This window comes from Anomaloglossus baeobatrachus, chromosome 10, assembly GCF_048569485.1.
Source record: "Anomaloglossus baeobatrachus isolate aAnoBae1 chromosome 10, aAnoBae1.hap1, whole genome shotgun sequence".
In the NCBI taxonomy this organism is placed as follows: Eukaryota; Metazoa; Chordata; class Amphibia; order Anura; family Aromobatidae; genus Anomaloglossus; species Anomaloglossus baeobatrachus.
The window spans coordinates 162,084,052-162,111,112 of NC_134362.1; the positions used below are offsets into that span (position 1 = coordinate 162,084,052).

The 27,061-nt window shown below is 46.1% G+C and overlaps 1 long non-coding RNA gene across 1 annotated transcript; it reads right to left on the bottom strand.

Moving 5' to 3' along the window:
- Positions 1-1,890: 1,890 nt before the first annotated feature.
- LOC142254619 (uncharacterized) lies at positions 1,891-27,061 on the bottom strand. The gene is made up of 3 exons (XR_012727281.1): positions 26,982-27,061; positions 6,456-6,511; positions 1,891-2,045 (listed from the first exon to the last, which is right to left on the bottom strand). It is a non-coding gene; the product is annotated as an uncharacterized LOC142254619 (long non-coding RNA).

The following is a 27,061-nucleotide window of genomic DNA, read 5'->3' on the forward strand; positions in this document are numbered from 1 at the left end:
GGTCTCTCTGTCTTGTCTGTCCCTCTCTCTTTATGTCCATGTCGGTCAGTCTCCCCCCTCTCTCATACTCACCGTTCCCCGATCACCGGCGCGGTGCTGCACAGCTGTTAAAAAACCTCCGGCGGCTTTTACTATTTTGAAAAAGCCAGCCGCTCATTAATCAATCTCGTATTTCCTGCTTTCCCCGCCCACCGGCGCCTATGTTTGGTTGCAGTGAGACACGCCCCCACGCTGAGTGACAGCTGTCTCACTGCAACCAATCATAGCCACCGGTGGGCGTGTCTATATCGAGCTGTAAAAAAAATAAATAAATAATTAATAAAAAAACGACATGCGGTTCCCCCCAATTTTGATACCAGACAGGGTAAAGCCAAATGGCTGAAGGCTGGTATTCTCAGGATGGGGAGCTCCACGTTATGGGGAGCCCCCCAGCCTAACAATATCAGCCAGGAGCTGCCCGGAATGGCCGCATCCATTAGATGCGAAAGTCCCGGGACTGTACCCATCATCCCGATTTGCCCTAGTGCGTTGGCAATCGGGGTAATAAGGAGTTAATGGCAGCAGCCCATAGCTGCCACTAAGTCCAAGATTAATCATGACAGGTGTCTCCCCGAGATTCCTTCCATGATTAACCTGTAAGTTAAAGAAAATAAGCACACACAACGAAAAATCCTTTATTTGAAATAATAAACAAAAAAACCCATCCTCGTTCACCACTTTATTAAGCCCCGAAAACCCCTCCAATTCGGCGTAATCCATGGAGGTCCCGCGACGCTCTCAGCTCTGCTACATGAAGGTGACAGGAGCTGTAGAAGAACACCGCCGCTCCTGTCAGCTCCACGCAGCAACTGAGGTGAGTAGCGCGATCAGCGATGATGTCACTCAGGTTACTCACGGCCACCGCTGGATCCTCCAACTATTACAGCAAGTCGCCCGAGTGACAGCGATGAAGTCACAGGTGAGTTGCGGTCTCGGGTGGAGGATCCAGCTAGCCGCAGGTAACCTGAGTGACAGCAGCGCTAATCGCGCTGATCACTTCAGTCACTCAGGGGATTAGTGGTCACCGGTGAGTCCTTCACAGGTGACTGCTAATCAGTACGCGACACAGACAGAGCCAGGGGATGACAATGAAGTAGGGTGAAGTTCACCCGAGTTCATTCTCATCGCGCTACGCTGTCTGTTTGCTGTCAGCGGGCATATAGCAACGTCATTGTGCATCACACACGGAACATTTCACACGGGCAACTCACGGACATGTCACTTACATATCTCACGCACACACGGACATTCCACACGCACACACAGCTAGCATACGCCATTCACACGGATGCCACACGTACCATAAAAATGGACATAAAAACGGAACATGGACCCAAAAAACAGAACGTAACACACGCACGTGTTTTTCACGGACGTGTGAAGGGGGCCTAAGACAAACTATTGTGGCATCTAGACAGTAAAATGGGGGCATGAAGGAAAAAAATTCTAAAGTGTTAGGTCAGCATCTTTAGTCCATCCATCTTTTGCAGATACATGCTAGATGTACAATTTTTCATATCCAGCATAGCCCTTTTTCAAATACATATTTTTTTTTCCCTATCAATGATATGTAATTATAGAGGTTGTCCAAAATAGAAAATAGCGGCACTTGGTACCCACGTAAAGGGCTATTCTTTATTGAAACAAATACAAAAGGTATGCCAGGCAGACACTATCAAAATAAACCACATCCAAAAATAAGCTATCGAGGTAAGATTCAGAAGAGACCACCTGAGACAAACCTCTAAAACATAAGTCTTTATTGATATTAAATATTAAAATGAGACACCATGTGTCTGACAAACATAAAGGACAGACACTATCCCAGTCGGTCAATGTGGTTTCACGTGAACATGTGAGGGTGCCCGGTGCGGAAGTCGTTCCCGTTCTTCTCGGTACCCACCAGGGGAGTTGTGGTCCTGGCTGAGTGCATGGACTTGTGTAGTGCAGGTCATATCTTTTTGTAGGTCGCTCTTCACCGTTGCATCTGGTGAACCAGGACCAATCTGCAGTGAAGACAGTAACAGAGGCCAACAGTTCTTATCAGTCTTTTACTTAAGCTGGGTTCACACTAAACGACAGCGACAACGACGTCGCTGTTACGTCACCATTTTCGGTGACGTAACAGCGACCTTGTAAGTCGCTGTTATGATCACTGCTTAGCTGTCAAACACAGCAGAAGCAGCGATCATAACGTCGCTGTGCTACATGTGCAGAGAGCAGGGAGCCGCGCTTAGCGCTGGCTCCTTGCTCTCCTAGGTACAGTACACATCGGGTTAATTAACCTGATGTGTGCTGCAGCTACATGTCACAGTGCAGAGAGCAGGGAGCCGCGCGCACTGCTTAGCGCTGGCTCCTTGCTCTCTTAGCTACAGTATACATCGGGTTAATTAACCTGATGTGTGCTGCAGCTACATGTCACAGTGCAGAGAGCAGGGAGCCGCGCGCACTGCTTAGCGCTGGCTCCTTGCTCTCTTTGCTACAGTATACATCGGGTTAATTACCCGATGCATACTGCAGCCACATGTGCACAGAGCAGGAGCCGGCGCTGGCAACAAGAGCGGAGGCTGGTAACCAGCGTAAACATCGGGTAACCAGGGAAAGGACTTCCCTTGGTTACCCGATGTTTACGCTGGTTACAGCTTACCGCAGCTGCCAGTGCCGGCTCCTGCTCGCTTCATTTCGTCGCTCTCTCGCTGTCACACACAGCGATGTGTGTGTCACAGCGGGAGAGTGACGACCAAAAAATGAAGCTGGACATTCAGCAACGACCGGCGACCTCACAGCAGGGGCCAGGTCGTTGCTGGATGTCACACACAGCGACCGCGACGGGACGTCGCTGCAACGTCACAGAAAATGGTGACGTAGCAGCGACGTCGTTGTCGTTGTCGCTGTGTGTGACACCAGCTTTAGCTTCCACAGGTCTTCCACCACAGGTTTACACATGAGACAGCAGGCACATAACTTAAGCACTGTTTCCAAAGTACCAGACACCATTGGACGTACTTCCTTCTCCATCTTCTCTACCAGCACTTTTCCAGTTCTTCTATCTCCTCCCAGCCTAACACCACAGAATGTGAAACTCAATCTTGCCCACCGGCGGTTCTGCATCTTCTCAGCAACAGGGATTCGCCCATGCTTTTGGACTCTTTACCCATTTCACTTATGTTCCCATTTCAGTCCGTTCCCAATGACCTGTAAACTACCCTAGGTCTTTTGATAAGTGTCCACCTCCAGACCCTTCTCTACGAAAGTCACTCCATTCTTGGACAGCACTAGGTCTCAATGCTGACCTTCACTCTGGACCTCAGCCACTTTCCGTGCCTCAATCCATTTCCTCAGATCTTGCTGTCTCCCTCTCCAGTCTTAGCTGTTGTTACTGCCACGAGTCACCCACTAGATTAGGCCTTTAGCACCTAACTGACTTGCACGTCTGTACTCGTCACAAGCTGTTCCCCATCTCCCTTGTGAAACTGAAACCAGTCTCTTTCACTATGAGTTAACTCCTCCCCTTGTGGGCTAGTCAAACAATTAAAGCATAACTGTTGTTTTAATTTTTTATTTCATAAATCAATTGTTCACATGAAAATAAGCAACTTTGTAATATTTCTTATCAGACAAATTTGCTTTTTTCTTTGCCAGAATTGATCAGTCATTATCAAAATTCTCAATTCTGAGGTAAAATCTGTATTCAGTGAAGATTTTCCCATTATTGAGATAGGAGATGGCAGTTGTTACTGATGAAATTCTATAATGATGGGAGAAGCTAGAGGTAGAAGGAGGACCTAGGGGTGGAGGGAGGAGCTAGAGGCAGAGGGAGGAGCTAGAGGAAGAGGGAGGAGCTAGAGGCAAATGGATTAGCTGGTAGAGGGAGAGGCTATTGGCAAAGGTAGAAGATATATGCAGAGGGAGGAGCTAGAGGCTGCGGGATTAGCTAGTGATGGCCTATCGGCAAAAGGAGGAGCTATAGGCAGAAGGAGGAGATAGAAGTAGAGGGGGGAGTTAGAGGCAGAGGGAGGAGTTAGAGGCAGAGGGAGGAGCTAGAAGCAAAAAGATAAGCTAGTGGTGGAGGGAAGGGCTAGAGGAAATGGGATGAGCTATATGCAGAGGGAGAACCTAAAGGCAGATGGAGGAGTTAGAGGCAGAGGAAGGAGTTAGAGGCAGATGGAGGAGGTAGATTCAGAGGGAGAGGCTAGAAGCAAAGAGATAAGCTAGTGGTGGACGGAAGGACTAGATTCAAAGGGAGGAGCTATATGCAGATGGAGGAGCTAGAGGCAGAGGGAGCAGCTAAAGGCAGAGGCAGGAGCTAGAGGCAGAGGGAGGAGCTAGAGACAGACAGATGAGTTAGAGGCAAGAGGGAGGAGCTAGAGACAGAAGGAGGAGCTAGAGGCAGAGGGAGCAGCTAAAGGCAGAGGCAGGAGGTAGAGGCAGAGGGAGGAGCTAAAGGCAGAGGCAGGAGCTAGAGGCAGAGGGAGGAGCTAGAGACAGAGAGAGGAGTTAGAGGCAGAAGGAGGAGTTAGAGGCAGAGGGAGGCGCTAGAGACAGAAGGGCGAGTTAGAGGCAGTGGGAGGAGATAGAGGCAGAGGGTGAAGCTAGAGGCAGAGAGAGAGGAATTAGAGGCAGAGGTAGGAGCTATAGACAGAGGGAAGAGTTAGAGGCAGAGGGAGGAGCTAGTTGCAGAGCTCCACCCCTCCTCTTCTATCTGTATAGAATCTCATCAGCACCAACTGCCATCTCCTATCTCAATAATGGGAAAGTCTTCACTGACTACAGATTTTACTTCAGAATTGAGAATTTTGATAATGACAGATCAATTCTGGCAACTTTGTCTGATAAGATTTATTACAAAGTATCTTATTTTCATCTGCACATTGATTTATGAAATTAGAATTAAAATGACAGTTACGCTTTAACTATTTCTGTCCCTGCAGTCATCTTGTGCTGGGCAGGTCTTTCTCGTTAGTAACCATCCTGTCTTATACGATGACTTGTACCCTACATAACGTTCCTACAATGTAATACCTTACACATACCAACACTACTACATCTATGCATTACACTACACCTTATTATACCTTATATTAATATTGCTTAACACATTTTGTATCCTACATAACATTCCTATATATCTGCTCTAATGACCTACATAACAGTCCTATACCTTATCACTATGCATGACACATCCCATTACAAGACATAGAGGAGACTGGTGTCTTCAGGGGCAGGAACACGCGACCACCTATAAGGATTTTTTTTTCATTTGTGGAATTTTTTCATTACTATTCGATGGGACACAATATAATGCAGAAGTACGAACAGTGTATGTATATATTCACACCATCGCCTGCTGTCTGATATAACTAGCAAACAGGCATTGATTTTATGGTGAATTCACTTTCGGATGAGAATGAGTAACTTCGGGCATCGCTATCACTGTATTACACGGAAATGGTCCAAGTAACAAGATGAACATTGATTCAGCATTATGTTTGATCAATAATGAAATAAGTAACTGCAGGGCCAAATTAAAATGCAAGATGGCTTCACACAGCCGAGACCCGGCCAAATGACAAGGCAAATTTATTAGGAATTTATTTAGACCAAATGCTGTGACTATTTCTTAGAGCCATCGCTAAATTGGTTGTGGCGATGGTGCCGTTATCCAGCAATTTGCACTTCTAATTTCATTGTCAATACTACAGAGCACAAAGAAACAAAGCATGGGCTACCATTTGTCAACCATCCAGAAAGTCCTGGAATTTCCACTCTACTGGGCTTTATCTGTGCTGGTATCAATATATAGGGGGCCCGCATGGCATTTTGTTTATTTATTAAGTCTAACCAATCACAGATGCTGTCTAGGGGCGTGGTCTGACTGCAGCCAATCAGAGACTCTGGTAGGAGGGGAAAGCAGTGAATATGTATGAGGGATAATGAGCGGTCTTGGAAGTAGCACTGCAGCTGCAGGGAGACTCGGTAAGTATATATTGCTTTATCCATTTTGCTTCCTTTTTTTTACCGTGATTTCCTTGGCCAATCACAGCCATGCCAATACTTGATATAGCTGTTATGGGGATATGTTATGGGGAGAGAGTATAGTTTCTGCAAACTGAAAATGTACAGATCCAAACCGAACATTTCCGACTTTTTGGTCAAATGTTGGGTTTTCCGATCCCGACCCAATCCTGCCAAGGATTGTACGATTTTGTAATTTTCCAGATCAAGATCATTCATTTCTATCGAGGACAGTCCCTAAAAATAGGACAACTTTTTCCAAACTGTTAAAAAATTAGTTTTTTTTAAGCTGAATAAATATATACAGATTATTTTGACTGTGATTATCATTTTACAGTTTAAAATGAATACAAATAATGTCTTCTTATCAGAATAATGAGCTGTAGACATGTATCACTTACCATCCTAACGATTATTTATGATCTTCTAATGTGGTTGTCCGTAATTTTTTGATAACCTGTCCAGAAAAAATAAAAAGTTACGTGGGCAAACCTGTTGTCTACCAGGAACCATGACAAATTTATAAATTGTCTGGACCACTGCCTTGACCTAATAGGCTTTCTATACAAGCGACTGGTGAACTGATTCCAACTATACTCTGCTAAATATGAGCACATCTTTAAAAGCTATAAACTGTGTTATTAACCCCTTCACGACCTTGCACTTATTGGTACTTCTAGTAACGTGGAAACCCCCTATAGTTCTGGTAACAGATGATAGACCTGAGTGGGAACTTGATTTTTTTCTGGGTTGAGTTGAATGCTACTGGTAGCAACTTGGGGTACAGAACATTACACCTACAGTGTTACCCTGACAGAACACCTTTTAGACCATTCTCCTGGCGTGGTCTAACAGCTTACCATAAATAGTAGACCCAGAGATATTAATTTGCTTTCCAGGTGCCATGGCAATGAATGGGCTGCTGTGATCACATCAGGGATCCCGATCTGGTGGGAGAAGGAGCACATTCCTTCTCCAATTTTCTTAAATGCTGTGATCATGTGATTATTGTCACTATGTGACGATAGACACTACTTGCATGCAGTAAATGGAGAGGTAGTCAGACAGGCTGAGATCATAAACCAGGAGAACATGACAGTACACAGGAGGCAGACAAAGATGAGGTCAAAGTACAAGCCGAAGGTCAGGGTTCAAGGCGAATACGTACCAAAATACAGGAAGCAGATAGGGACGTGATCAGTCGTAAGTCCGAGGTCAGAAGCCAGTGAGTCACAACAGAAACAGAGGGGGGTGGGGGGGCAACAGTCCGGAGTTGAGAGGCCAAGCTCTGAACACTGAGCACCAGGGGAACCAACAGCATAACTAAAACCAGAAAGTACAACTGGCGGAGTCCTGAGTTAACACACTCCCTAATGAAGCAGTGCAATCACCGGGAACGAGAAGCATCTGTGTGAGCACCTCCCAGGACCAGCGTGGAACCCAGTACTGTTAAACAAGCAGCAGAGCAGTCATTCTTCAAAACGCTCTGCACCATAGGCAACGTTTATCGGCTCTGCAGGACAGCATAGAAGAACAATATAGAATGTTCTGCTCATAAGAATCATGACAGATCACTATTGATATTGGCATTTAGGAGTTAAAAAGCCATGGGCAGTGAAGGGGTTGGCCCTGGCAGTGACAGCCGGAGCTTGGCTATTACTTACAATGAGGTCCCGGCAATAGTTGTGCGGGCACAGCTCCTGTGCTCGCATGATCGCTATACAGTAAATTTACGTCATGTTGAGGGAACTCCTTCTCGACCATGACATAAACTTACATTAAATTTTGTAAAGGGGTTAAAGACCTTTAAAGACCTATATAAACATGGAAGGACGTAACTGGTATATTGGGTTTACTTTGATAAACTTGACCATCAGACCTGTTTATCATCATCCATCAATGCATCAGTAGTTGTACCCCACTTACTGTACTAAGCCTATGTAGCAGATAAAGACCACGTAGCCTGAAAAAACGTAAAATGTGAATTTCATAGGATCTTCGCATTTCACTCATCTATGATAAATGTGTATATTCTTTTCGACAATTGATGTAGAGTTTCTTGGTTGGTCCAAATACCATTAAAATCATCCACCATGGAGATTTCCATAGTTTATATTTTCTATCTCCTTCCCAAGCTCTTTATAGATGGCGATGAGGATTCATAGCTCTCCGATATCAAACAGGGGAGTACGTAGCAGGAATAATAGAGTTGCATCTGACACTGAGGAATGACCTATGGCTAAATACATATCCTTCAGCAGTTTAACAGACATGGGATGGAAAGCGCTCAGGCATCATCCCACATCATCAGCATTAATATGCCACTGAAAAATGATACTATCCTCATATTAAAAAATCAATCACAAGAGCTATTGTGAGTAATGCTTTTTGAAGCCCGGTGTAACACGCAGAGAGGATTTCTGCAGAGCGTAGCAGGCGTAGGTCCCATGATGTTGGCTTTTGGCCCAGTTTATATGTTTTGTCCATGGCTGGTTTTATAGCTTAGCCATTATTATTGTAACCATGACATTGATTTCCAATCGACATGTTCATCCTCCTGCTGCACAGCTTAAACCCCAGGTTAGAAAGCGTAAAGCCTCCTCTGGATCATCCATGGCAGGCTGAAACGACAGATATGAAACATGGAAGAGAGGAACGGGAATGACATTGCCATGTTCGATGGTATACTCAACGACAGATCTGACAATCACTGGAAGCTATAGGGTAAATGTTTGTAGGTATTATCAAAAAAGCACTAAAACAATTATAGACTATGTTCCGACACATGATTTTTGCCAGATATTGTTGGATGTTCATAAATATCAGATGATACAGAGACAAAGCATCATCAGGAGTGCCCATCCTCCAGAAATAAAGGAGTCATCTAGTTGATGAGCAGTGTACTCCTGCTTTGAGTATATGGGACTAACCCTTCAACTTATATGATAGCTACTCCAATAAATGGTACCCTTTCTGTGACAAAATGCTCATATTCATGTTTTGCCCCATGGGGCATTGCCAATAAGTCTTGTGGGCTTACTTGGTGAAGTGGATTTCCTAATCCATAGATAAGAATGAGCAACATGGACTAGAGGTAATAATTCAGCAGAGTTAAGGGTACTTTACATGCTGCGACATCGCTAGCGATGTTGCGAGCGATAGCACCCGCTCCCGTCGTTGGTGCGATATGTGGTGACTACTGCCGCAGCGAACATTATCGCTATGGCAATGTCACACGCACATACCTGCTGTGCGACGTCGCTGTGACCGCCGAACAATCCCTCCTTCAAGGGGGAGGTGCGTTTGGCGTCATAGCGACGTCACTGCGGCGTCACTAAGCGACCGCCCAATAGCAGAGGAGGGGTCGGAGATGAGCCGCCGGAACATGCCGTCCACCTCCTTCCTTCCGCATTGCCGGCGTGACGCAGGTACGGTCAGTTTCCTCGTTCCTGCGGTGTCACACATAGTGATGTCTGCTGCCGCAGGAACGACAAACAACCTTGCTAGTGCCCAAACAACGATATTTGGTGTTTGAACGACCTCTCCAAAACCAACGATTTTTACCACTTTTGCGATCGTTGAAGGTCGCTCGTATGTGTCACATGCTGCGATGTCGCTAACGGCGCCCGATGTGCGTCACAAACACTGTGACCCTGACAATATATCATTAGCGATGTCGCAGCGTGTAAAGCCCCCTTTAGTCTTTAAGGACAATGCACAGACCAGGGCAGACGAATATGCAGGACGGAAGACAGATATGTGAAACAGGTAGCACAAGATGCAGCTAAACTAGATTTGCAGATTTGCATTGGAACAGTAACTGTATATAAAACTGGTATCTTCCAGCAGAGATGCAGTAGATCACAGGAGTGGCAGAGTAGTAAATGCAGTCTGGTATATTCCAGCAAGGTAAAGGTTGAAAGCAGCAATATAATAATATTTATTCACTTATATATCGTAATTAATTGCATAGTGCTTTACATACATCAGCAACACTCTCCCCATTGAGGATCACAATCTAAAGTCCCTATCAGTAAGTCTTGGAGTTTGGGAGGAAACCCATGCAAACACAGGGATAACATAAAAACTGCTTCCAGATGTTGTCCTTGGTTGGATTTGAACTCATGACCGTAGCGATGCAAGACTGCAGTGCTAACCACTGAGCCCCCTTGCCACCCCTGCAATGTATGTAAACTGGGACTTGTAGAAAGGAAATGGTTAACTGCAGGATATCAGTGAAATACTGATAAACTAGAGACTTGCTTGAAGAGATGAGTTACCTTTATTGCAGAGGCTAGTTATGAAATGTATTGAGAACAGTTGTGAGATGTTGGTAACTTGCTTCCTGAGCTGTAGATGTAAACACCACTTAGTATACTGTGCCAAGATTGGAAATGCTAGTTGAAGAATGTAAGTTAGGGTGCAGTCCCATCTGATTTGTGTACTTTTATTTCTCAGGAAATTGTCCCAATTTATGGCACTAAGTTTATCTCTTATACATTGGAAATTTGCCTTCCTGAAATGTAGTGTCTTTGTAGACCTTCTACCATACATCTTATTAAAGGATACATGAAAACATATTATTTTGTGATCACTACTATGCAAGAGACCCCCAAACCGTGTATGTGATATACCGTCCTTCCAGTCCCTAGTTTGAAAACTCCACCAACCTTCTAGCCGTATTGTCCACCAGCACAGTGACACCCTCCCCATTGACGTGCAACCCGTGGGACTTCAACAGCTGACAAATCTAAGCTTGATCCTTGTTGTGTTGCACAACTTTACTAGGTGAGAAATTCCCTGCACCTTATTAACCTTTATCATCAGATAAATCCCTATTACACTTTTTGCTCCTCAGCTTTTTCCAAATTTCTCTTTGTATTACTTGTTGTAGTGTCCTGGAATCAGGGTGGGGATTGGGATATCTTTATCGAGCCCTCATGTTGGTCATTGTGATGGCCAAATCATTGTGATGTGTCCCTCTATGCAGTGGTTAGTAGAATGGGCATAACGATTGCGGTTGCAGAAGGTGCAAAGAGGGTCTGCTCATGGCAGCGCCGATTACATATATTCAGCTTAAATATATTGCAGTATAGGGACCCGCCAGGTACCTGTACCGCATACAAGCTGTTGGCCAGGTTTGGGGACATTATTTCATTATGGGAGGAGTAGGTAAACATGTACCGTATGTCTTTATAGGATTTAGAATGCTACACGGGCCCATACATCTGAACAACATGCAGGTGGGCGGTTAGGTCCAAATTTTAGCCCATTGGACTCTAGTTAAACCATTGGTTAGTAGTTACCAAAAATGGTCCATAGAAGACAATCTGTGAACTAGCGACAGGATCATGGGAAGCATAAGTTGGTCATACACATGAGATCGCTATCTCTACAGAGTTGTTCATTCACATGGGCGTCCAGTTTGGCCAAACGTTTATGTATTTTCCAGAATTAGACAAGAGAAAATTGCTGCCCGGAACCTTTTCCAGAGGCTTATATGTCCATTGAAAACAAAAGAATAGGCTGTCAAAATTCCAATGACCGTATCCTTGTCTTGCCTGGTCGGCCAGTCACATTGACAATGACTTGGTTCAGCCATTTTTCCATTTATAATTTATCTGTGTGGGTAGTTAAGGATAGCCCATCAGATCAGATCCCTCAAAAGAGCTATTGTAGCACAAATTGCTGAACAAGTAACTGCTGGCAATGATCTGTAGGTGTCAGTATCATAGAGTGCCAGGTATGGGGCTGCAGACTGATCAGAGAACCCTGAGCACTGCAAAGGCCCAAAGTGGGCCTGTGAGCATCAGAAATGGACCATAAAGGAATAGATGTAGGTGGCTTCGAATGACAAATGATTAGTGATGAGCGAACACAACCATACCAGGAAAAATGCTCAAGTCCCCATTGACTTCCATTATACTCAAGTGAATGAGTTGCGCCCCTCCGAGCATCAACTGCTCATTACGAGTACTGAGCACCCGAGCATGGTAGTGCCCGCTCATCACTAGTTACGAGTACCGTGCTCCCGAACATGGTTGTGCCCGCTCATCACTAGTTACGAGTACCGTGCTCCCGAACATGGTAGTGCCCGCTCATCACTAGTTACGAGTACCGTGCTCCCGAACATGGTAGTGCCCGCTCATCACTAGTTATCAGTATCGAGCCCCTGATCATAGTAATGTAGAATGGCTAGGGGAGACAATGGTAGTCGTGTGTACAGGGGTCACCAGGCCGCAGCGCAGTCGCTCGGTAACCCCTTGCCTCTCGGTTGCTGCTCCAATGCAAGGATGCTTTTGCCTCAGTCTATTCATTCTCTGATTCAATAAAGCCGGCGCCAGTATATTTTCTTTAAACTACCGAACATTACTGGTCTTCTTTGCAGGGACTTTTTCCATTCACATAACACAGGCACCGCTTCTGGTCCCAACAGGGTTCCCTTCAGACTCCACTTCAACATTTAATTTATCGGCCGAGCGCTTTCCTGGCACCTGGGCTCATCGGACACCACAAGGCCCCTCATTCTCCCGTCTAACATCACACTGCATGAACTGATTCAAATAGTCCTTAAGCCTATCCGTCCCACTCACAGGGATTAGCTTGTGTCGCGGGCGGGGAGGAGGGTGTCAGCACACCGCGCTCACCCCTTCTGCTCGGGTCCGGCAGCTGCTCAGTGGTGGCTCGAGCGGTGGGCCGGATCCCGGGGTTTCTCGAGCGACACTCCTCGCCCGTGAGTGAAAGGGGGGTTTTGTGGTTGGGTGTGGGGATTGTTATAGTTCGTGACGCCACCCACGGTTGTGGTGATTTCACCACCGCTGCTCAATGTGGGGGTCCCGGGGATGGTGATGTGGAGCAGCCAGTTGTTGTGTTGCCCCTCCGTGGGTAGGGGTTGGTGATCCCGGGGGCCAGTGGGGTGCAGGGGCGCAGGGGCAGCGCTGTGCCTTGCGGCACTGAGGTACTCACTCAGCCAGTAAACACGACACAGTTCTCGGTAAACAAACGGCTGGTTGGACGGGTCCCTTGGACGGTTCACGGTGCTGCGGTTCCCTGCGGTTAGCGGTGACGGTCTCTTCCCTGCACCTTTGAAATGTCTGTTTGGTAGCGGTGGATTCCCACCGGTTACCCGCTCCCCGACTGCAATCTGTGCCGGAGGAGCTCCACACTTTGCCCGCAGGCGCCGGCCCTGGGAAACTGGTGCCTTGGCGGTGGCGGTGTTTCCCCGTTGTGGTTGGACCTTTGCCGTCAATCAGGACTTGCTTGTTGGGGGATCTACGTCCCCTTCACTAACGGATTTAGCAATTTACAGCGACTCCAAGCCTTGCTGGGATCCGAAAAGCCCCTGCTCTGGTGCTGACTGTCCTTCGGAACACTGCTCCAGACCACCGGGCACACAGCCAACGGGGTCCTTCCAGGAACTTCCAAACGGTCCCCCTCCAGACAGTCACCGCCGTTGCTGACCTTGCTGTTCTGGCCCTACACAAAGTTGGACCCTTCAGGCTTTCCTTCTCTTCTGTCACTTCATTTGCTTTCCTCCTTTTTCCACTTTCCTACTTTAACTTTCACTTTCTTTACTCCTCTGCTTAACTCAACTTCACTCTTGCCCTGCCTGGGCTAATCTGCCTGGTTACTTCCTGCCTCCAGAGTTGTGAGCTCCTCGGTGGGCGGAGCCAACTGCCTGGCCCACCCCCTGGTGTGCATCATCAGACTCCTGGAGGAAGGCAACAAGGATTTCTGGTTAGCTGTGATGTGCCTACCTGGAGTGTGGGGTGTAGTGGTGTGTGACCTGTGTCCCCTGGCTTGCCCAGGGCGACACATTCCCCCTTAGCAAAATGCAGACCGTCCGCGGGCTGCCGTCCTACACCGGTTTTATTTTTCTGAAAAAGGGGTAACAGGGTTAAGAAAACATTAATAACATTTTTAATCATAACTCTTCCCAAGACGGGAGGCACATTTACTTAAACGTTGCAACGGTATACGGTCACGGTTTCCGCTCTCTCCCACCCAAGCAACCTGGCCCTGATGCTGCCCCTAAAACCCAGGCAGCACCCCTTGACCCACAGTCCAGCACAAGTTACCCGAGCGGGATCTGTCCTTCCCCTCCAGAGGGTGGCCACCGGTCCCTTTGGTGGCTGGGCCCTGGCCTGCTCTGCTCAGGGCCCTCCCTCCAACCTGCCTCTCCGGAGGCGGCATTGCGGAAACGGTAACGGTACCCAACATATTTACAAGCCACTTAACGTTTGTGGTGCCCTGCAAGTTCACGGGCTTGTCCATGGATAGTTCCCATGCAAAAACTTTAAACGGTCCCCACGGGGACAACGGTGCCGGCTCCTGCCGGTTCAATCACAAACAAATCAGGTGAAAGACTCGGTAATTTTCATTTTCCTTATCATTCTTTTGCAAACTGTCAAACAAACAAAGTGGTGGTCCCAACGGGGACGGTGCAACGGGCACCCACGGCCCTACTCGTACTTTTCTGTTGAGGCAGACCCATCCTCTGCCACCGGCACATCAAACATGCACTGACATGCCTGCGGTGACAGGGGCACCCGGTACCCATTTCCACTGGCACACGGGGCATGGACAACCATGGGGTCCCATACATAGCGGGAACGCTCACTGGCCTCTTCAAACTCAGCAGCAGACCCGGGACTAGGGCCGGAGTCGTCATCTCGTGCTTCTGCGTCAGGCGGGTTGCCGCCAGCTGTCGCAGCCTCCTGGCCTCCAACTTCCAGCACTTCAGCCCCTTCTGCGGTAGCACGGAGCAGCAGATTTGGCAAGCTGACATTAAGGCGCCTCATAAGTAACGGCAAGGGCGATGCACAGGCCGAGACTAGGCCCTCAGCCGCAGCGGCCGGTCCTGGGAGAACATAGGGACGTGGGTCACCAGTCGGTTCTGCTACATCCATTCCCCCTCCGTACCTCGGGGCAGTTGTAAGCAGCTCCTCCACCTCGTTGGTCCACTGCTCCATCATCCGGAAGATCTGATCCTGCTGACGCTGGTGGAATTGCATCACCCGGGCCTTCATCCAGGCCACGGTCTCGGGCTCAGGGTCTGGCACCATGCTGTTAAGGGGCCGCGGTTCTAGCGGTTCCCCCTGGTATACTTCAGGGACGTCCCGGACGTCTGCAGCTGGCTGGTCCGCCGGAGCGGCTGGGCAGGGTATCGCTACCGGTTGGGCAGGTAGCGGGCCTAATGGCGGGGCGGCAGCAACTATCACGGGTAGCGGGGAGAGAGGCAGGGTGAGCGGAAGCCGGCCGGGCCCCTCAGCTCTAACGGCTGATCCCTCAGGAATACAGGGGCGTGGGTCGCTTACCCGCTCCTCCAACTCCTCTTCAGCCTCGCGTCTCGCATAGCAGCCACTACGTCCGCCATGTCGGTCTCCCACTCCTCCAGGAGGAGTTGCATATGAGCCTGCAGACGATTACTCAGCGGGACGGTCCGGTCCCTCAACCACGTCGCCGTGCCGGGCGCGGGGACTTCCTCATTGGGGGTTAGGTTGTACATCTTGGCAATCGTGCCTTCCAGGAACCCAGTATGTCAGCAGAGTCCTGGCGTCCCTGCTTTTACAGCCGCAGCTACATGCGTCCAGCCGCCATCGCGTCCCCCTTAGCTCTTTCCGGCCCCTCCTCTCTCGGGGCGGGGTTTTGGCCTTCGCGCCTCTACTGCTCGAGAAGACGCTCGAGCGGGAACTTTTCGCGCCAAAGATGGCGGCTTCTGAAATTTTTCTGCCGGATACCTCCGGCGGTAACAAGGCGCACCTCTACCAGACGGCAGAGCGGTAAGATCCTGTTCGTGACGCCAAGTTGTCGCGGGCGGGGAGGAGGGTGTCAGCACACCGCGCTCACCCCTTCTGCTCGGGTCCGGCAGCTGCTCAGTGGTGGCTCGAGCGGTGGGCCGGATCCCGGGGTTTCTCGAGCGACACTCCTCGCCCGTGAGTGAAAGGGGGGTTTTGTGGTTGGGTGTGGGGATTGTTATAGTTCGTGACGCCACCCACGGTTGTGGTGATTTCACCACCGCTGCTCAATGTGGGGGTCCCGGGGATGGTGATGTGGAGCAGCCAGTTGTTGTGTTGCCCCTCCGTGGGTAGGGGTTGGTGATCCCGGGGGCCAGTGGGGTGCAGGGGCGCAGGGGCAGCGCTGTGCCTTGCGGCACTGAGGTACTCACTCAGCCAGTAAACACAACACAGTTCTCGGTAAACAAACGGCTGGTTGGACGGGTCCCTCGGACGGTTCACGGTGCTGCGGTTCCCTGTGGTTAGCGGTGACGGTCTCTTCCCTGCACCTTTGAAATGTCTGTTTGGTAGCGGTGGATTCCCACCGGTTACCCGCTCCCCGACTGCAATCTGTGCCGGAGGAGCTCCACACTTTGCCCGCAGGCGCCGGCCCTGGGAAACTGGTGCCTTCGCGGTGGCGGTGTTTCCCCGTTGTGGTTGGACCTTTGCCGTCAATCAGGACTTGCTTGTTGGGGGATCTACGTCCCCTTCACTAACGGATTTAGCAATTTACAGTGACTCCAAGCCTTGCTGGGATCCGAAAAGCCCCTGCTCTGGTGCTGACTGTCCTTCGGAACACTGCTCCAGACCACCGGGCACACAGCCAACGGGGTCCTTCCAGGAACTTCCAAACGGTCCCCCTCCAGACAGTCACCGCCGTTGCTGACCTTGCTGTTCTGGCCCTACACAAAGCTGGACCCTTCAGGCTTTCCTTCTCTTCTGTCACTTCACTTGCTTTCCTCCTTTTTCCACTTTCCTACTTTAACTTTCACTTTCTTTACTCCTCTGCTTAACTCAACTTCACTCTTGCCCTGCCTGGGCTAATCTGCCTGGTTACTTCCTGCCTCCAGAGTTGTGAGCTCCTCGGTGGGCGGAGCCAACCGCCTGGCCCACCCCCTGGTGTGCATCATCAGACTCCTGGAGGAAGGCAACAAGGATTTCTGGTTAGCTGTGATGTGCCTACCTGGAGTGTGGGGTGTAGTGGTGTGTGACCTGTGTCCCCTGGCTTGCCCAGGGCGACACACTTGCGCTTTGGAAGGGCTATGTGTGACAGCACTCCTCCGTTCGTGCTTGTGGCTAGGACCAACCCTTCTGTGTTAAGGGCCCACTGACCTTCGGTCTCGCAGGGGATTTCTTTGGGTTTTCTTATCAAGGAAAGAATGGACGCCACTCCAACTGACTGGACTAAACCCCGCTTCTGGGGATGCAGTTTCACAGTCCTCTAAAGAGCAGGAACCTGTGTATCCATGATCAAAGTGTTGACCCTAAGGATCGTTAATCAGTTCAATAGTATGGCCTCTTCTCTCTATCTCCTACTGGGGACTCTTCTATCCTCCTTCTATACTCTGTTCTATTTGTGTATACTATCCTCCTCCTTTCTCTTAACCCTTTATCTGCCTACCCAAGTGCCAGGACAGCCGACACTACCACACTGTCACCTGGTTGCCATTTACAAAATACATGTTACATTTTATTACATCAAATAAAACCTTCTGTGTGCTGACTACTTCTGAAGGAGGGTGGTGTAGCCTTGACCCCCCCTACAGTACTGCCCAATCATCACTAGTTATGAGTAGTGAGTGCCTGAGCACGGTAGTACCTGCCCATCACTAAGTATGAGTACCGACCACCCGAGCATGGTAGTGCTCGCTCATCACTAGTTACAAGTACCAACCACCCAAGCATGGTAGTGCTCGCTCATCACTAATTATGAGTGAGCACCCGAGCATGATAGTGCCCGCTCATCACTAGTTACGAGTACAGAGCATGGTAGTGCCCGCTCATCACTAGTTACGAGTACAGAGCACCCGAGCATGGTAGTGCTTGCTCATTACTACTCACGAGTACCGAGCACCTGAGCTGGTAGTGCCCGCTCATCACTAGTTACGAGTACCGAGCACTCAAGCATGTTAGTGCTCACTCATCACTATGAATGATGAATCACATATTACTTTACATGATGTTGGTGTGTGTGCGTCACTTATCTGGGAAACAGATGGCACCAGGATGTATTATATGAAACAATTAAGCCATTGGACGCAGTGTGATGCTGTGGATAGTGGTCATTTGGTGCAGGGGTGGACACACCATTAGCGTACAGTCACACAAATGCCCAAGGGATAAGTGGGCCACTTACTACTCCAAATCAGCAAGAAACCTATGTCACGGACACAAAGGAGTACATAATGACTGCAGAGGGTCCATATACTGGTCTTGCACAAAGACCTCTTATGTTTCTTGCTGCTCTTTTGTTGTATAACATTGGGCCTTAACATTTATGTGGATGTTGCACAACACATAAAACCTACCTAATATCACAGGACATCTTTCCAGTTTTTGTTTTGACAAGCGAGAGCTGCACCGGTGGCACAAAAAAAAAGACGCAATAATAGGCAGGACGTGTTCATGTTATGGATGAATTTATAGTGCTGGTATTAAGATTTTCATAAGACACATGCAATTTTAATAGTTTTTGAAATGGATCTTAGGAATCACCAGTCACCCCTCATACGTCCCTTCACATACACACACACACTGGACAGCATTAATGTTTTCCTATGCTTCGCCATATTATATCTCAAAGTAAGAAAAATGAGGTCATTATAACATCATATATTCCCATTATGGCACTTTTGTTCCTGCATTAAGCAGTATAGTGTCAAAGTGGAAGCAATAGTGTAGCCATGTATTGTTATAGAGCAAGCTTGTCCTTTGGGGTGATTTCTGTGTGCCCTTTTATACATTTTGCATTCATTTTGACCTTTTAAAAAAACATCACATTCTTAATATATTTGTAAATATTTGTTGATATTACAGAATTGCGTCTGCAAGATCCATTGATATGAAATTAAGATTCCTGGCTGCAATGCGGGGATCGTGGGACGTCAATGTGTTACCATGGTAGTGCGGGGTCAGCTGATGACCCCTGATGATAGCATGACTCACTTCCTGTGACAGCCGACAGAGCACCGGCACTCACAGGAGATCAGCATTTCTGCTGATGAGAACAATGCTACTCTGATTGGTACGCAGCGTGGCGAGAATATAATTTGACATTTCAGTCTTAAATCCAGTCTTAAATCCAGACCTTCATCATGTCGATTGCTAAAAGAAAGATATGTACAAGTATTGGTGCCCCGAGGTATGCAACAACAGTTTTACCTATCTTTAATTTAGCAATCCACATGTTGTGTGGAGGCCTAACATATTTGCTCCCCTCCTATTTATGCTGGTTGAATTCTTCTACACATGCCAGCTTTAGTTTATTCTGTGTTGTTCTGTGTGGGGTGGTGTTCCAGACTCTCTGGTAAAGTTGTGTTTAGTGGTGCTTTCTGCTTCGTGCGGTTGTAGAGATTACCCCTGTTATTTTATACCTCCTTTCTGCTCTTGTTTCCCTCCTGAATCTCTTATTGTCTTATCCTGTGTGACAGAATTTTGTTTTTTCCATTGTCTGTCTTTTTTGTAGTTTCAACACACTCTTGTGTCATCCCTCCCTGGGGGAAGGGGAACTAGATCAGGTCTGGTTAGGAGCAGGGCCAGGAAGGAGACACAGTCCTCTCCACCATCAGGAGTATCCCTGGGATGGCACAGGGCACAATATTCCTACACAGCGTTCATTCATCAAGTTGCCATGGCTCAAGCTCAAGTTGAAAGCTGTTAAAAAGACTCAGGCCTCTCCACCATCAGGAGTATCCCTGAGATTAAGGATGACACAGGGCTCATCTTCCTACACAGCGATTATCTATCAAGTTGAGTTGCCATGGCTTAAGATTGAGTTGAAAGCCGTTAAAAAGAATCAGGCCTCTCCACCATTAGGAGTATTCGTGAGATTAAGGATGATACAGGGCTCGATCTTCCTACACAGCATTCATGCATCAAGTTGCCATGGCTCAAGATCGAGTTGAAAGCCTTTAAAAAGACACAGGTCTCTCCATCATTAGGAGTATCCCTGAGATCAGGAATGACACAGAGTTCGATCTTCCTACACAGTGTTCATGCATCAAGTTGCCATGGCTCAAGATTGAGTTGAAAGCCGTTAAAAAGACTCAGGCTTCTCCACCATCAGGAGTATGCCTGAGATTATGGATGACATAGGGCTTGATCTTCCTACACAGCGTTCAAGCATCAAGTTGCCATGGCTCAAGATCAAGCTGAAAGCAATTAAAAAGACACAGGCCTCTCCACCATTAGGAGTATCCCTGAGATTAAGAATAACACATAACTCGATCTTCCTACACAGCATTCATGCATCAAGTTGCCATGGCTCAAGATTGAGTTGAAAGCTGTCAAAAAGACTCAGACCTCTCCACCATTAGGAGTATATCTGAGTATAGGGATAGCATAGGGAAGCCTAGCTTGAGGGACAGCTTAGGAGTTCCGGTTCTCTGCTATCCCAAAGTCATTGTGACAGTTATATCAGGAACACAGGCACACTTCAATCAAAACGTTTTCTTCTATTAATCCAGATATATAAAAAACAGCAGCTCATGGAAACAGGGGGAGAGGGCACAGACAGGAGCACTGAGACAGAATTTCAGATGATTTTTTTTTTTTGCAGATATGATGTGGATTTTAGTTCAGAAATTTCTGTGTAAAATCCGCACCATCTGGACATCCCTTTTTGGGCGCCATATTATCTGGATAGACAAAAACAAAATATAAAAAAAGCATAATATATTAATACACAAATCTCTCATTTTGCGTTATGATATAATATACATTTTTGGATTTGAAGGATTGAAAGATGAAAATCAATCTGCTCGCAATCTGACAAAGTGTTCCATTTTTTGCTTAGCTCCGTGCCGTGCCAATCATAGGAGCGGACCTGAAATTGCACTGAATTATTGGTATAAAAGGAAATAAATAATGATGAGAGCTATTAGCAGGGGTGGACCCCCGGAATCATTAGCCATACCCATTCTGCACTTTCTGTCTCACTAAGTGATTAATGGCCAGAGAGAGAATAAAGCATGCATTAAGGAAATGAAGGCATATTTCAAGAACGGGTCTAGTAAAAAAATAAGAAATAAAAAAAATTGCTCTTTGTTTTATCAAAGCAAATTATTAGTATTATTAACAACGTAGCTCCGTTCTCGACGGTCTAATTACAGGGTCGCAACTGATGCTATATTTATCATTGCTAAACAAATGAAGGTAGATTATTAATATTTAACTCTAATTATTATAAATGGTATCATTCATTCTGTGTGTAATAGGGTGACATAATGTGTGTCTGCATTGCTAACGGCCTCTCCGCTGCAGGAGGTCTGCCATTAATCGTCTTCTTCTGGAAGGGTTAATTCTTTGCCAGCGTGGCACTCGCGGCCGAAAAAAAAAGAGAAGTAGGCAGAGAACCTTCTAACGTAAAATCGATAGAAATTGTTCCCCCTTGTCAGCCATAAGGAGCTGAATAGATTTTGTGTAAGATGGAATAATTTACTAAAAACATCTCTTAACGTCAAGGCTTGCCTTTCTCGGGGCGGTGAAATGAGTCATCGGCACAGTAGATTATTTAAAGCGTCGACCGTGTCTATAACCATGTATATATACACGTTATTATATATTGAAAAACTGTCCCCAGCCTCTTATAATCCACAGAGAAAGGACGCGCCGGGGTTCCCTTGTGGAAATTTAGCAAAGAAAAATCAGTAATGCTCTTAGAATCAAACAATAAATCCTCAACTTATTTGCCAGCACATTTAATTAAATATTTCGAAAAGAAAACCCCGGGTGATTGATTTGCCTACTGTATTGATCCGGTATTGATTCCTGCTCACCCAGCTGTGGTATGTGTTATACAGCAGCACTGCTCCCGGATGGTTGCCGCTGAATTATATCTCAAAATAACTCGCCTTGCAAATAAAAAAAATGGCGTTTACATAGAGCGGCTTGGAAAATATGACTATTGCTAGACCCTGGCTGTGGCAGTAAAGTTAATGATACTTTTTATATGTGCATTTTCTTTCAGCAGATAAATCAACGTGAGTTTAGTTAGAATTTTCATTAGAACTTTGCCTATTGAACGTTTTAAAAGGGTAAGTGAGCCGTCGGATTCTGCCATTTTTGATTTCCTTAGGGCTTTTGCATGTACACAGTGTTTCTCTATGTGGGACAAAAATACTGGCATGACCAGAAACCGTTGACGTGTGACCCAAATTTTGCTTTATAGGAATGCACATGGATGTGTAGTAGTGCGATTATAGCAAAAAAAGGGCATAAAAAGGGCAGAAAGTGGCATAGAACCTGTCTAAAATTGCTCCCAATGCTTTATAGGAATGCACATAGATAAGTAGTAGTGCGATTGTGGCCAAAAAATGCCATAAAAAAGGCAGGAAATGGAGCAGAATCTGTCGGAAATTGGTCCTGATGCTTTATAGGAATGCACATAGATGTGTAGTAGTGTGACTGTGGCCAAATAGTGCCAAAAAAGGGCAGAAAATGGAGCAGAACCTGTCTGAAGTTGCTCCTGGTGCTTTATAGAAATGCACATAGATGTGTAGTGGTGCGACTGTGGCCAAAAAGTGCCATAAAAAGGGCAGAAAATGGCGCAGAACCTATCTGAAATTGCTCCCGATGCTTTATAGGTATGCACATAGATATGTAGTAGTGCGACTGTGGCCAAAAAGTGCCAGAAAAAGGGCATAAAATGGAGCAAGCCTGTCTGAAATTGCTCCCGGTATTTTATAGGAATGCACATAGATGTGTAGTAGTGCGATTGTGGCCAAAAAGTGCCATAAAAAGGGAAGAAAATGGAGCAGAACCTGTCTGAACTTGCTCCTAGTATTTATAGGAATGCACATAGATGTGTAGTAGTGCGCCTGTGGCCAAAAAGTGCAATAGAAAGGGCAGAAAATGGAGCAAACCTGTCTGAAATTGCTCCCGATGCTTTATAGTAATGCACATAGATATGTAGTAGTGCGACTGTGGCCAAAAAGTGCTATAAAAAGGGCACAAAATGGCGCAGAACCTATCTGAAATTGCTCCCAGTGCTTCATAGGAATGCACATACATGTGTAGTAGTGTGACTGTGGCCAAAAAGTGCCATTAAAAGGGCAGAAAATCGAGCAGAACCTGTCTGAAATTGCTCCAGGTGACTCATTCTTGATAACAAATAACACACACCCCTTTTAAAATAAGACACACCCCTTCTCAAAAAAAGACACACCCTTTCCAAATAGGGGTTGAGCCATAAAACTACTATTCATATAAAAAGAGGCAAAAGGCAAACATGTGGAAATTGCTCTTAAATGCACATAGAAATGCACATAGATGTGTAGTACAGCAATTGTGGCCAAAAAGTGCCATAAAAAGGGCAGAAAATGGAGCTGAACCTGTCTGAAATTCTCCCGATGCTTTATAGGAATGCACATAGATGTGTAGTAGTGTGACTGTGGCCAAAAAGTGCCAAAAAAGGGCAGAAAATGGAGCAGAACCTGTCTGAAATTGCTCCCAGTGGCTCATTCTGGATAACAAAAGTGACACATTGTTACATACTTGCCTAACTTTTGTCTAACCTCTTGGATGGCACACTATTAAATTCAGCTTTTTCACTAAAATGTTTGCCATACAATAAGCCCTTTCCAAAATAAGCCAAACTCCTTTCCAAATAACATACACCTTTTTCAAATAAGACGCACCCCTTTTTAAATAAGACATACCCCTTTTCAAATAAGATACACCCCTTTCAAAATAATACACACCTCTTCTCAAATAAGACACATTCCTTTCCAAATAAGTCACACACCCTTTTTGGTTGAGCCATAAAACAACTGTTCACATAAAAAAGGCATAAAGCAAAAATGTGACAATTGCTCTAAAATGAATGAGAATTTGGCAAATTTTTGTAAATTGTTGTAAATACTTGAAATCATTACGCTAACAGCAGGAATTAATTTGGAGAACAAAAATATCTAAAATTGATGTTATCTATTTTGGGATAATAAAAACATAAAAAATAGGGAAAATTACACAAAGGAAACCACGAATGGGTGACATACAGCGGGTACGGAAAGTATTCAGACCCCTTTAAATTTTTCACTCTTTGTTTCATTGCAGCCAATTGGTAAATTCTAAAAACTTATTTTTTTTCCTCATTTATGTACACTTTGCACCCCATCCCCCATCTTGACAGAAAAAAAGCAGAAATGTAGAAATTTTTGCAAATTTATTAAACAAGAAAAACTGTACTATCACATGGTCATAAGTATTCAGCCCCTTTGCTCAGACACTCATATTTAAGCCAGATGCTGTAGATTTCCTTGTGCTCTTCTTTGAGATGGTTCTACTCCTTCATAGGAGTCCAGATTTGTTTAATTAAACTGATAGGACTTGATTTGGAAAGGCGTACACCTGTCTATATAAGACCTCACAGCTCATAGTGCATGTCAGGCCAAATGAGAATCATGAGGTCAAAGGAACTGCCCAAGGAGCTCAGAGACAGAATTATGGCAAGGCACAGATCTGTCCAAGGCTACAAAAGAATTTCTGCAGTACGCAAGGTTCCTTAGAGCGCAGTGGCCTCCATAATCCGTAAATGGAAGAAGTTTGGGACCACCAGAACTCTTCCTAGACCTGGCAATCCAGCCAAACTGAGCAATCATCGGAAAAGAGCCTTGGTGAGAGAAGTAAAGAAGAACCCCAAGATCACTGTTGCTGAGCTCCAGAGATGCAGTAGGGAGATGGGAGAAAGTACCACAAAGTCAACTATCACTGCAGCCCTCCATCAGTTGGGCCTTTATGGCAGATTGACAAGATAGAAGCCTCTCCTGAATGCAAGACATATGAAAGCCCACATAGAATTTGCAAACAAATACATGAAGGACTTCCACACTGAGAAATAAGATTCTCTGGTCTGATGAGATGAAGATAGAACTTTTTCGTGATAATTCAAAGCGGTATGTTTAGAGGAAACCAAGCACTGCTCATCACCTGCCCAATACAATCCCAACATGAAACATGGGGGTGGCGGCATCATGCTATGGGGGTGTTTTTCAGGTGCAGGGACAGGATGACTGGTTTCAATTGAAGGAAAGATGAATGTGGCCAAGTACCGAGATATCGTAAAAGAAAACCTCTTCCAGAGTGCTCGACCTCAGACTTGGCCGAAGGTTTACCTTCCAACAAGACAATGACCCCAAGCACACAGCTAAAATAACAAAGAAGTGGCTTCAGAACAACTCAGTGACCATTCTTGACTGGTCCAGCCAGAGCCCTGACCTAAACCCAATTGAGCATCTTTGTAGAGACCTGAAAATGGCTGTCCACCAATGTTCACCATCCAACCTGACGGAGAGGGTCTGCAAGGAAGAATGGCAGAGGATCCGCAAATCCAGGTGTGAAAAACTTGTTGCATCATTTCCAAGAACACTCAAGGCTGTACTAGCTCAAAAGGGTGCTTCCACTCAATACTGAGCAAAGGGTCTAAATACTTATGACCATGTGATATTTCAGTTTTTCTTGTTTAAACCTGAAAACATGATCTGTTGGTGAGTCTTCAGAAAGTTCCAGTATGGAACATCCTGAAGACCCACCAACAGGTCATGTTTTCAGGTTTTCCTCAATTAGGTTCTCAGGATTTCCTTATTGATGCACAGGTGATGGAATTATTCCCGAATATTGAGGAAAACCTGAAAACATGATCAGTTGGTGGGTCTTGAGGACTGAACTTGAGAAACACTGCTATGGAACATCCTGAAGACCCACCAACAGATCATGTTTTCAGGTTTTCCTCAATCAGGTTTTCAGGATTTCCTTATTGTTGCACAAGTGATGGATTAATTCCCTAATATTGAGGAAAACCTGAAAACATGACCTGTTGGTGGGTCTTCAGGATGTTCCATAGCAGTGTTTCTCAAGTTCAGTCCTCAAGACCCACCAACAGAGCATGTTTTCAGGTTTTCCTCAATCAGGTTTTCAGGATTTCCTTATTGTTGCACAGGTGATGGAATTATTCCCTAATATTGAGGAAAACCTGAAAACATGACCTGTTGGTGGGTCTTCAGGATGTTCCATAGCAGTGTTTGTCAAGTTCAGTCCTCAAGACCCACCAACAAATCATGTTTTCAGGTTTTCCTCAATCAGGTTTTTAGGATGTCCTTAATGTTGCACAGATGATGGAATGATTTCCTGTCTAATATTGAGGAAAACCTGAAAACATGACCTGTTGGTGGGTCTTGAGGACTGGAGTTGAGAAACACAGCTATAGAACATTTGCTGTTACTTTCAGACTATAGTTTGTAGCTAAAGTCTTGATCTACTTTTCTTTCGAGACCAGTTATCACACATGAGAACACCTTGTACCCCATCCAACCCTGTTCCCATCCTGTAAAAGGATGGAGAGACTCATTTGATTCTCATACAATACGTTGCATTATGACATGATAATAGACCGCCATTGTCTGGATACACAGCCGCCTCTGTCTTTTGTGTATGAAGTCGCCAAACAGGAAATTTAAACTGTTCCATAAAAGATTGAGTAATGTTTTCAAAACGCGTATAGCAATTTGTTTAACCTACATACTACAATGCACAATGTGCATTCATCAAGCCAAGCAGCTCGGTGATTTTATTTATTATTATTATTATTATTATATATTGTTTTATTTCTACGCTATCACTGTGGCATAAATCAAATAAGCGATTAGCTCCTGGGTGGATTATTTTCAAGGTTAACCCCTTTGCTACTGCACGGCTTACCGCCTACGAAGCAATACACTTGTCTCCGCGGCACGCGATAGCTTTAGAGGACCAGTCAGTAATGGGTTTTGCCATGGCCCCTCTCTCTTCTATTTACAGAATAAAAGCCAACGGTAAACTCAGTGGCTTGAGGGATTCAGATTCCTATCAAGGTTTTATCAATCCTATTTTAGTGCGGCATTGATCCTTACTGAGAATCTAATCTAAACTATGAAGCCCAAATAACAACTTCATTACCTGCGCAGTTCTGATTGGAGATTCCTAATGCCAAGATTAGTGGCAGTCAGCCTAACCTGCCAACATTGATTTGCTCTGTG